Source organism: Nicotiana tabacum, chromosome 10, assembly GCF_000715075.1.
Source record: "Nicotiana tabacum cultivar K326 chromosome 10, ASM71507v2, whole genome shotgun sequence".
In the NCBI taxonomy this organism is placed as follows: domain Eukaryota; kingdom Viridiplantae; phylum Streptophyta; class Magnoliopsida; order Solanales; family Solanaceae; genus Nicotiana; species Nicotiana tabacum.
In genome coordinates, this window is record NC_134089.1 from 43,298,573 (window position 1) to 43,312,068 (window position 13,496).

Sequence of the window (13,496 nt, forward strand, 5' to 3'; positions counted from 1 at the left end):
AAAGGGTGATAATATCAGAAGAGCGCAACCACTCATTATAAGCGTTGCTATGGTATTTGTTTGACATGAGTGGAATATGATGTTGAAAGCTTGCTTATGCAATAATTAAAACAAGTTGTCACGTATTTGCACGTTCATAAAGTGATAATTACAATAATTTAAAACAGTAATAAAGGAGTGCAGTAAAGGAAAGCAGTAAAAAAAACAAAGGAAAGAAACAAGATACAAGTTAGTTTTTGCAGTAGAAGGGGGAATTAAATGCTTAAAGGTATCAAACAAATAAGGCACATAAGAAATGTAAAGTCGCAGTAATAGCTTGAAATGGTAAAAACCTAAAAGTATATCCCCAGTAGAGTCACCATGCTGTCGTACCCCTTTTTTCTCGCGAAATCGGGTTTAGGACATTTGGGAGGACAACTCATTCCCCTTCGGGAATTGGGTTTGAATTGGAGAATCACCACCTAATGATTAAAGTGCATTAGGATACTAAAAAAGGTTTGTTTTGAGTAACCAGAGATTAGGTAAGGGCTTGAAATTATCCCAAGGAGAAGGTGTTAGGTACCCCTCAGGATCCATTAGTGTGGTTCCTGGCCATACAATTATTGTGACTTTAAGCGCAAACAACACATAGGCAAATAAAACTTCAAGTAAGAGGGGGTGTTCACATAATGGTTACAAATAAACAAAGTTGGGAAGAATTAAAAGAAGGCTGAAAGGGGTAAATACATTGAGGTTTATTTAAGGACAAAGTCTTGATAGTACATGATTTGTGCAAATAAGGAAAGGAACTCAGTTAACAGCTAGTAAATCAGAAATTGAGGATTTCGTATGAATGAACCAGGTCAGAAAAATGGGAAGGATTTTGACTTAAGGAAAATCAGTACCAATCAATTAAACTTATTAAAAGGAATTCTGAATCAATCACAAGTTGGAAAACCATTTTGAAGAAAGATTCCTCATATATAAAAGCACACAGACACGTTAAACATGAAGAAATTTGTCATGCTATTCAATAGAAGAGTCTAGTGTAGGAGAATTGGAATTGTGTGCAAACAAAAGAAGTTCACACTTATTTCATAGACCCAGAAATAAGTCTGAAAAAGTCAAGGGTCCTCAAACAGAACCCTAGTTTGATCATATAACCAAACTCGGAGGAAACCCCCAAATTCTAGGGTTTCCGACTCGAGTCGAATACAGAGATGAGGAGGCAACATGCTCAGAGATTTCTTTTTCACAATCTCATGAGAAGACAAGCAAATACAAATAACATTCAAAGCAGACAGAGTGTAGGAGCACAATGAGAGAATAGTCACGACAGTAAAAGAAACGTGTTTAAGAAAACCTTTTAGAAGGGACTTAAATAGGGTTCAATAGAAGAAAAAGCAATAACACTTAGGAACACAATAGGAGATATAACAGAAGAAAGTACTTTTCAGAAGGAACTTAGCCAAGGTTCAGAAGAGAAAAGAGATGGTATAACACTTAAGAAAACCGTAGAAGAAACATGTTTAAAGAGGTCTTTTAGAAGAACTCAGACAAATTTCAGTAGAAGGCAAACAAAACTTAAGAACTCAGTAGGAAATACATACAGTAGAAGAACACAAAAATACCGAAAAAGCATAGCAAAAGATCATATAGGAAAATACAGCAAGATAAACATGCGAGCATAGTACAAAACACAGTAGAAAAACAAAGCACAGAAGAACATGTATAGCATAAGAAAGCAGTAGAAGCACATGCGTGACAAATATAAACAAAGAAAGGAAAATAAGAGTCGGAGAAACATTTTAAGCTTTTTCAGAAACCCTAAATCGGAAAGAAGTAATTTTTGAAAGAAAAATTGGGGAAAACGTTTAAAAACTCAAGTAGAGCACAAATATAGAATAGATCTAAGAAAAATCAGAGAAAAACTCGAAGGGTTAGGGTTTCAGAAGAACCCTAGAATGAGAAAGGCTTTTAAAAGGTCTCCGATCTGAGTCGGAGAAGTCAGAAACAAGCTCATAAGACCAGGATACGCCGGAGCAAAGCCGGAGATGGCCGTAGAACCTTGAATCGGCGGAGATCTGGACGAAAACCTTCGAGGTCAGACATAGAATCTTCAAGGACCAAGTGTATAAGAGCAAAGGGAGGTGAGTATAAAGTTTCCATGGCCTGAGAAGCCATGGATTCTGGTGGGTTTTGAGGTGAGGATGATGAAAGGCTGCTAGGGTTAAGGGAAGGTTCGAGAGAGTTTGAGAGATGAGAGGATTCATATGTGGCGGTTGGTGAGAAATGGGATAGGGTTGGGGTGTTTGGGAATTAAAAAAGGAAAGGGAAAATTCTGGCCGTTGATCAAAATGATCAACGACCTGGATAAAAAGGGGAAACCGGGCGGCTTGGATAAGCGGGTTAGGGGCGGGTTATTTTAGGAATTGGGTTGGCCCGTTTGAATTTGAAATTGGGGTTAATTGGGGCTGATTTTAGGCTAAAATTGAAATAAAATAGGGCTAGTATTTAAATAGCCATTTTCTCCCTTTTATTTTATAAAAAATAGTAAAATGATTTCTGAAAACAAAATGAAAGTACTAAATTAATTAATAATGTATAAATATTAAATTAAAAATACTAGAATCAATTTTGTAATTATAAACGTAATTAAATCTTAAGATAGGCTAAAATTGCAATTATATGCAATTTAGCTTTAAAAATACTAAATAAATTTGTAAAAATACGTAAAAATTGCATTAGCTATGTTTTGGTATAAATATGAGAATAAAATAAATTATTCACCAAAATGATTATTTTGGGAATAATTATTAATTTTTGTACAGCTAAAATAGGGGAATAAATTGATTTAAAAATCTTTTAAAATTAGGAAAAATACTAAAACGTTTGGATATACCTATGTATGCATACATATGATATTTTGAAAGTATTTTGCTTGTATAAAATATACAGGAAAAAATTGGGTATCAATAGTGTCTGACCCTGATAACCCGAATAACTACATGTGGAGCCCCAAACAAATGAAGCACGGTAAGAACTCTGTGTCAGCAACACCCTGATGACAAAACTGGGCGAGAACTGTATGAACTGTGGAAAATTTATGAACTACCGGGAATCTGATGAGCTGTTTGAGCGAGCCTAAAAGGATGACCTCTGTTGTAATGTGACTGGCGTCCAGACGAGGCACCACTAATACCACCTAAACCACAGGACCTCTTGGCCTTCTGCTTATCTCACTCAAGCCTATAAACATGCTCCAAGCGCCTGGAAATCTCAACCACCTGGTCAAATCTAGCATCCATCTCAGACTCTCAAGCCATACCATATAAAAGGCTATAGTTGAGGTCACCAATGAACCCCGTGATCCTCTCCCTCTCAGTAGGAACTAATAATACTGCATGATGTGCCAACTCTATGAATCTCATCTCATACTAGGTCACAGTCAAGCCCCGCGGAGTAGATGCTGTAACTCCATACGCAACTCTTCTCTGTGAGTCCGTGAGTTAAACTTCTCTAAGAATAGAACTGAGAACTGATGCCATGTAAGTGGTGTTATGCCAGCTGGTCTGTATGACTCTTAGGTCTTCCACCACCTATAGACTGGCTCTGTCAACTGAAAAGTGGTAAATTCAACTGCATTAGAGTCCACAAGACCAATTGTCCAAAGATTCTAATGACACTGATCAAGAAAACCCCAAGCATCCTCTGACTCTCCTTTATTGAATTGGGGAGGACGAAGCCTCTAGAATCACTCTAACCTCTTTTGCTCTTCATCTGTCAAATATTGTCCAACCCTGGCCTATGCCACAACAACTGGCTACACTAGCAACTCCCTCGATGTCTGATAATGTTGAGCTAGCTGCTTTACTATACGGACAACGAGAGTCTAGGCTCCTCCCCCGGCCTGTGAGGTAGCTGGTCTAACTGGTATCATACCTGCCTAATCCAAGCTCGTATACACACTCATGATCTAAGCCAAAGCCTTCTAAAGACCAGGCATAGCAATAGGTACATCCGAAGTCTGAGTTGGTCCCACCGACTCAACCATATCCGGAACATGATCCTCCACTAGAACAATTGGTGGATCCATAACTGCTGCTCTAGCTATAGCGCGAGCCCTACCTTGACTTCTACCTAGGCTCCGCCCTCTTGCGGTCCTGACTGGTGGCACTAGTGCCTGCCTGGCTGAACGTGTCCTCACTATCTATAAGAGAGCATCAGAGTAAAGGGTTAAACTTTGGAAATAACTAATCTGCATGACAAGAATAAAATAAAGCAAAATTTTCCTAACAGTTTGGTAGTCTCTCGAAGATAAGTACAGACGTCTTCATACCAATCCGCAAGACTCTACTAAACTTATTCATGACCCGTTGAACCTATGAACCTAGGGCTCTCATACTAACTTGTCATGATTAAAACCACCAACCAGTTGTGATTATGCCTAACTCACTTGCTAGGAAAGCAAACATAATAAAAGCAAAACAAGATAACAGAATTAACGGATATAGTACAAGTCTAAACCAAATGCCCTAAATAAACTGTGTCAATATATAAAAATCTCCCGAGAAATGGTAATACAAAATTACGAGCTCTAAAATAGAAGTACATGTCTGGAAATATAAAATGAAAATATTATTTGAATGATAACAACAACAATTGAAACAGAAAGAGATGCCAAAGACTGCGACTGAAATGCAGTACTACCTCGTCTCTCAGAAACTCAAAACAACAATCGTAGCGGCTCTCAGCTCGGTCCAACACCTGGGTCTGCACAATTAAGTGCAAAGTGTAGTATGAGAACAACCGACCCCATGTACTCAACAATATCATAACTAACCTCGGCGAGGTAATAGAGGCAAGGATTATCAATGATACTCGCTAATAACCTGCTCAGTTCATAAACTTCACAAGTAAGCAACAATAATATCATCAAATCATAAACATAGATAAAGTGACCTCAGTGCACAAGAGATAATGTGCCAAGATCTGTATCAATTAACAATCCAATATATAGAGAATATATGCATTTGTTATCAAGTCTCAATGCACAGGTAGATATATAGAGAAGATATGCCCAACGAGGCATGTATGCTTTCCAGATCTAGCATATAGATAAGATATGCGAATAAAACAGAATTGTACTCTTCGAGAGTTGATATATATTTCATTTAGAGCATATGACTCAGTATTACCGGGTTTTGGGATGTTGATTACTGTACCCATGTTTGGCAGTACTATCATCTTTCACAGTTTTCGTTAATTTGAAGTTGTTATATTTTTATTGACATCATTAGGTGATAGGCTTACCTAGTTTTAGAGATTAGATGCCCATCACAATTCCTGCGGTTGGAGTTTAAGTCGTGACATCAGGAGAGTTTTGGTTGGGTTGCAGATGTTTTGCACAACTGATGAAAAATTGGTATTGTTAGTCTACAGGTCTCACAAGTGCGACCTGTTCACAAATGCAAGCTTCACTTTTGCAAAGATATGCCTGCATTTGCGAGATGGTGGTGTGTCACATTTGCGACTAGGAGTTGGGCTGGACAACTTCTCAAATGCGAAGCTTTGACCGCATTTGCGATGTATGGATACTTCGCAAATGCGATGTTAATATCGCATTTGTGATATCTGAAGGATTCAGTCACTGCTCGCTTTTGCAAACAGTGGTTCACTTTTGCGAACATCACAATTGAGATATTTTCAGCTGGGTAAAATATGGAGATTTCGGGTCTTAACTCATTTTATACTATTTTTGAAACCTAGACTCGATAGAGGCAATTTGTTTTAGAGAAATTTCTTCCCAAATTCATAGGTTAGTAATCTTAACTTGGTTTTGTTCAATTTCCATTACTTTTTCATGAATTTTATCATCAAATATAAGAATTTAAAAGTAGAACTGGGGGTTTGGGATAAAGTTTAGGGATTTTTTAAAATTGAGATTTAGACCTCAAATTGAGGTTAGATTTTGAAACAAATCACATCTTCGAGCTCAGGGGTGAATGGGTAATCGTGATTTGCTCTTAATTTTGAATTTCGACCATGTGAGCCCGGGTTGACTTTTTGTTAACTTTTTAAATTATATTAAATATTGAACCTTTTTCATTCGAGGGTGGTTTCTAAAGCTTGTTTTGACTTTGAACAATTGTTTACTAGATACGGGTTATTTTGAGGCTTGTTCTAAAGGAAAAGCTATGTTGGATTGTTGATTGTGTTTCGGAAAGAGGTAAGTGTCCTGGTTAACCTTGATTTGGGGGAAATAAGATATAATCGAGTCTATTTGCTATGTGATCTATGTGTTGGGGGGGCGTATATACAAGGTGATGAGTGTATGTGCATTGGCCATGAGATAAGCATGCAGGTAGAATCAGCCTTACTTGTACCATGTTACTTGTGTATTATGCCTTCTGTGCGTTGGATAGATTATTTAATTCTTTAATTACTCATTTTCATTGTAGTTCTTATGATTATATTTTTGTGATATTTGGGCGTTGAGATCATTGAATTATTGGTTGGTTGTTGTTGCTAAATTATTGGAAGATTTTCACATGACGAATTATGTTCAAATACTATTATTGATGTTGAACTTGCTTCCCGCCGTGCCTAGTATTTTGTTGTTTGTGATGCTTGGTGAGGATGAGTGAAATGCACAGAAGTGTTGCCATGCTTGTGAGGTTGAGTGATTTTGCATGAAGGATATTTCCGTGCCTTATTCATATATTGTTATAATTGCACGAAGGGTATTGTAACGACCTGACCGATCATTTTGAGCTTTAGTATTTCACTTGGTGGTTTGAGGTCTTGAGTAGCTTCATAAATGGTTGGTTTCGATGTTCAAGAGCTTCGGGATTTTATTCGAAAGAGTAATTTTCTATTTAGAAGCTTTAAGTTGAAGAGTTGACCAATTCTTGACTTTTATATAAATGGTCTCGGATTCGTATTTTGATAATTTCAATAGGCTCGTATGGTGATTTTGGAATTAGGCGTATGTTAGGATTTTTATTTGGAGGTTCCTAGGTTCCTTTGGCTCTATTTGGCAAAGGTTGGCAATTGGAGGGTTTAGAAACTTTCTAAATTTGATCGAGAGTTGAATTTGTAGCGATCGGGTTCAGAAATTAGTTTCAGGACTTGAAATAGGTTCGTTTTGTCATTTAGTACTTGTATGCAACTTTTGGTCTCATTTCGATTTGGTTTGATGAGAATTAGATGCTTGGTTGTGATTTTGGAAGTTTTTGAGTTTAATTGTGATTTTTTATGCATTTTGGTATTCGATTCGTGTTTCTATATGTGATTTTGATTATCCGAGAGTGCGAGCATGTTCATATGAGGTTTATGTACTTGTTGGTATGATTGTAAGGGGTTCCGAGGGGCTCGAATGAGTTTCAGATTGATTTTGGGTTGGTTTGGGAATTCTATCATTTCTAGTACTGTTGTTCTCGCATTTGCGAGGAACTGGTCGCATTTGCGAGGTTCTTTTACCTTTTGCGAATTTGTGTGAGTTGTGTCATCTTCGCAATTACAAGATGGGAGTTGCATTTGCAATAGTGGGTGGTTCACTTTTGCAAGGTCAGACATCGCTTATGCGACTAGGCCATTTGAGGTAGGACTTTGCGTTTGAGAAGTATGGGTCACAATTGTGAATTTTGATGTGCCAGTGTGCTTTGCTTTTGCGAACCAGAGGTTTCTTTTGTGATACTTGCATTTGCGAACCTCTGGTCGCAAGTGCAACATCTGCAACTAGTTATATGTTGTGTATTTTGGGACTTAGTCTCATTTTATCATATTTTGAGTCCTAGACTTGGTGGGAGACGAATTATGGAGGGGATTTTCACACATAGATATTTGGTAAGTAATTTTGACTTAATATTTATATTTAACCTGATTACTTATGGATATTACATCAAAATCATGAAATTTAAAGGGAATTTTTGGGGATTTTGGCTATGTTTTGAAAGATAAAAATTTGATATTTGAGGGTCGATTTGGACCCACTTTAAAAAAATCATATATTGGGGTTATGGGTAGTCTAGGTATACCCCTTGACTCGAGGTCTATCCCTTGACTCGGGTTTTGATCAGGCGAGCCTAGGGTTGACTTTTGTTGACTTTTGGGAATTTGGTAAAGATTTCAATTTTATTAATTGAAATTGAATCCTTTTGCATTATTTGATGTTATCGAGTCATTTTTGGTTAGATTTGGGCTGGGAAGGGGTGATTCCTAAGGAAAGGTAATTTTTGAGTTTTGATTTGGCTTGTTTAAGGTAAGTGTCTTACCTAGCTTTGATTGAGGTAATTTTTTTGACTAATTTATATTGTTGTCTACATATGGTAATGATGTATACATGAGGTGACAAGAATATATACATGTGCCATGGGTATTCATGCTTAGAGTAGGTTCTAGCTTTCTTTATGTCTTATTGGATTGTGTGTTTTACTTGATTCCATGTATTATTTAATTAGAAACTATGTGAGTACAATAAACCATGCTAGAGGATTGTTGATATTTGTACCTTATATTGAACATGATGAGTAAATCTTGAGACTTATGCTATATTTTCCTCGGGGATAGATGCACGTAGGCACACATCCAGACTTGTTCTTGTAATATGCCTTGATCCGACTTGCAGTTGATGTACTCTACAGGCATGAGGAGTTCATTACATGTTATGATTTTGTTCCGTGGGATTAAGTTAGTGGAAGGTTTTTGACTGATGTGGTGTCTATCCTATTTGTGATTCAGAGTTGAGAATGGGATCCTCGTATTTTCATATGATCACATGATAGTGGTAGTACGCCGTATGGGATTGAGATTTCATGGGCCAGATTGCGGTTTGGTTTTGAAAGGAAGGTCATGAGTTCTGGACGATATGAGTGACTTTAGATGCTTAGAGGATGTTAGTACCACATGGTATCACCTGAGAAGGGTGTGCATACTAGGAGACGCGTTGTGTTTTTAACTTGTAAGTGCTCGACTTGTATTACAGTAATCGCCTAGATGTTGACTGTTGGTGTGCAAGTTTTTGCTACATAGCGCAGATGATTTATGTGGGTATTTTCTACGGATGATTGTGTATGAGTGAGGTGTCAGTTATTGAGTGGTAGAGTTGGGATCGGATATGGATTTTCCTGTATTCATGAGGTTTAGAGGCTGGATGTTCTGAGAGGTAGACTATTCCTTCATTGTGGACTGTGAAGATACGTTAAGAGTTAGGCAGCTGATGGCATGTGCTATGAATAGGTTACTATGGACCTTTGGAAGATTACTTACCTATTTTGGGATGATCAGAATTTGATTTGGGGGCCATGGGTAGGCGTAATGAGAATGTGTATTCTATATTGGATCAAATTTGTTTACTCTTGAGAAACAATATCTATGGGTATGTCATCGAGCGGAACACATGCTATCTGTGCCTTGGTGTGTTTTGTATATTGCTCTCTTATGCTAAGATATATTGTGAGACTACTTGGCTTTTCACACGCCTGATGTGATTTTGTTTAGGCCTTGTGGCGATATTCGAGAGAGATGAGTCTTGGGGTGTTGAATTGTTTATTGTGCCTTGGTTATGCATTTCCTGTCTGAGGTATACAATGCTATTTATTTCTACATGGTTATGGTCATGCATTTAGCGTGTTTGCTATTGGTAAGCATGTGGTTGTTGGTTGTGAGCACTATGGGATGATGAGTATTTCATGTGGATCAGTATGTTTGGATCATGACACGCACCACCGCAGAATTATGTTAGGATATAATCTTTGTGCTTGTTTCCTGTGTTTTGCCTCTCTCTTGTGAGGTGGGTTCATAAGGTTGTACTTTGTGGTGGTATTTGTTGAATTTGTTGGGTGGTTCTCTTATTTGGCTCTCCTTGTCACGACCCGGAATTCTCACCCTCGGAACTGTGATGCCGCCTAACATTTCACTTGCTAGGAAAGCTAACATTAGCTATATCTATTAACTATTTTTAACAATTTCCAAATTAAATGACAATAATGAAGCTGAATAATTTGAAATAAGGTAATCAGCTAATAAGTGACGAAATCCAAATACATATCCCGGAACTAGTGTCACGAATACATGAGTGTCTAGAATACTACAGATAATGGTATGAAATAAACATAACTGTCTAAATCAAAATAAACAGCTAAAATGAAGTAGAAGGGGACTTCAGGGTTGCGGACGCCATGCAGCTATACCTCAAGTCTCCACTGATAGCTGGATCCGAGCTAGTCTACTGAACACCGCTAGGACCAACTCCAGTATCTGCACAAGAAGTGTAGAGTGTAGTATGAGTAAAACCCACCCTATGTACTCTGTAAGTGCCGAGCCTAACCTCGACAAAGTAGTGACGAGGCTAAGGCGGGTCACCTACAATAACCTGTACGCAATAATAATAGCAGAAAAGACAGGAATGGAAATAATACAGTTAATCCATAATAACAAACGCAAAATCTAACTAACAGAGAGCCCCAAATAACAAGTCTATAAACTCATCTCAAATACCGAGTCCAATCCAACAGTCACAACAAATATAACTTTATACAATCTGTTGCGGTGCACAACCCAATCCTACCATATCATCATCTGTCAATATCATAATACGTCCTTATTCCGCCGTTTCAATTCATTACCTTTCAATTTCCGTTGCGACATGCAACCCGCTCCCCACAATTTCAATCAACAATAGCAATTCAACAACCAAAATTCACAAGAAGTTCTACATCAAGAGAGTAAATATACGAAGTAATAGAGAATAACATGATAATAAAAGAATCTCGAACAACTCGAATGTCTCAACTTTACCACTCCATGATATCTATCCATTTAACAACTCATACAAATGAAACTACATAATTGAAGGCAAAAAATGTTATGAAATTATAAGACAAGCAAGACATAAGACAATTTGGATAAGCAAGAAAAACATAGACAAGTAGTAAATAAGCATGGAATTATGGAAGGGACGAACAGTATAATACAAGGATAGCTAAATGACAAGTAACAATTATAGCATGGAAGTCAAGTAAGAATGTAGCAATTAAGGCATGTAACAAGATATTCTATGAAGTAACAAAAACATGGAAGCAAGTAACACAACGTCGCATATACACTCGTCACCTCGCATATATGTTGTTTCACACGTAACTCACATAACATGAAGTTCAAGGGTCCCTAATTCCCTTAAATCAAACAACACTTACCTCACTCCGCAACTCAAGCAATCAACCAATTGCGGTCTTGCCTTTTGAAAAAGCCTCCAAACCAACCAAATCTAGCAAATTATTGACCAAATGATTCAAAATAAGCTTGAAACTACCCACAAATGAAAGATATTAAATTTAGATAATTTTTGAAAAAGTCAACAAAATTCAACCCCAGGCTTGCTTGGTTAAAATCGAGATTCGGGCAAAAACCCGATTACCCATTCACTCCCGAGCCCGGTAATGTGATTTGTTTTGAAATTCTACCCCTATTCGAGGTCTAAATCTCAATTTTACAAAAGATTCCCAATTCTACACAAATCCCTAATTTCTACCATGGAAATCCTAAATTTGAAGTTGAAATCTCATGAAATGTAATGGGTAAGTGAAAGAATTGGATTAAAGTCACTTACCAATGAATTTAGGAAGAAAAGTCTCTTGGAAATCGCCTCTAGGGTGTTTAGGGTTGAAAGATTGTGAGACATGAGCTAAGTCCCATTTTCCCCTCTTTTACCCAGTCGCGGATGTCGCAATTGCGATGTCTTGTTAGGAATTGCGAACACCGCATTTGAGAAGCAAGGGTTGTAAATGTGAGCCCTGTCTTAGATCCCCAGGAGTCGCAAATGCGACATTTGTCTTGCAAATGTGAAATCCCAGCCTTCGAAAATGCAGACCAATCCTTCGCAAATGCGAAGGTTGTCCAGGAACACACTGAGTCACAAATGCGACTCTTTCATCGCAAGAGCGACCACTATTCAATCACAAATGTGAGGATACCTAGTCCTGCCCATGCTCCCAAATGTGAACACTTGTTCGCAAAAGTGAGGCCCGCAATTGCGAGTCAGAACTCGCAAATGCGAGATCTGTAGACCACACTAGCAATAGAGAATGCATCAGCTATCTCCAAAGTCCAAAATCAATCTGTAGCCTATCTTAAACTCACCCGAGCCCCTCGGGCTCCAAACCAAACATGCACACAAGTGTAATAACATCATATAAACTTGCTCGAGCAATTAAAGAACCAAAGTAACAACTAAATCTATGAATCAACCCTCGAAACGAATGAACTTTCAAAGTGAAACTCAGGAACACTAGAATCACGTTTAGGTGTTCGAATCATGTCAAACCAAGTTTTACCATCAAAATCCTAACCTGTTAGCTAAGAAGTAAACTTTCTGTCAAACTTAGTAATTTCCAACTTTCAAAAATGCTAGATTTCGGCAAAATGAGTCAAAACAAGTTGGGGACTTCCGAATTAAATTTTGGGCATATACCCAAGTCCCAAATCACAATACGGACCCACTAGTACCGTCAAAATACTAATCCGGGTTCTTTTATAAAACATATTGACCATAGTCAGCTCAAGTCATTATAAAGGCAAAAATTCACATTTTTTCTTCAATTTTTCACATAAAGACTTTTCGGATTAAGACACAGATTGCACATGCAAATCGAGAAACACTAAATGGAGCTAATCAAGGTCTGGAAATACGAAAATAGAGGCTAAATCTCAAAATAACCTATCGGGTCATCACATTATCTACCTTTAAAACAAACATTCGTCCTCGAACGGACATAGAAAAATAACTGGACTGGAAAAAAAATGTGGTTATCTAATCCGCATATCGGAATTAGACTCCTACATAGCTGCCTCGAGCGCCTATCTCCCCACTGCACTCGAAATGAAGAATAACTCTTGGACCTTAACTTCCGAACTTGCCGGGCTAGAATGGCCACTAGCTCCTCCTTATAAGTCAAATCGTTGTCCAATTGGACTGAGCTGAAATCTAATACATGGGAGGGATCACTGTGATACTTCCGGAGCATGGAGACATGGAACACCGGATGAACTGCTGATAAGCTAGGTGACAATGATATACCTAGGGCTCAATTTGCCCTTCTTTCCAAACCTTATCACACCCTTCATAGGTGAAACCGAAGCAAAACCCTCTCTCCAACCATGAATGCAACATCACAAACTCTATGATCGGAATAACTCTTCTGTCTAGACTGAGCTGTGCGAAGTTGATCCTGAATCATCTTGACCTTTTCCGAGGCATCCTGGAAGAATTGGTTGGACTCAGTTTCTTTTCTGGGTCTCTCGACCTGTCTATCGGGACCTGCAGGCATGAAACACAGCGTCCCCAGGCAAAATGGACGTCAGTACAAATAATGTACCGAGTATGTTGGAATGAAAATCAGTAAATAATAGACATGAGAGAAACATGGAGTAAAAGACTCAACATGTATATCTGAATAGCTCTGTGAATCATTTAATATTATAATATCATGCATATGCGTATAAATGTCATACCATGC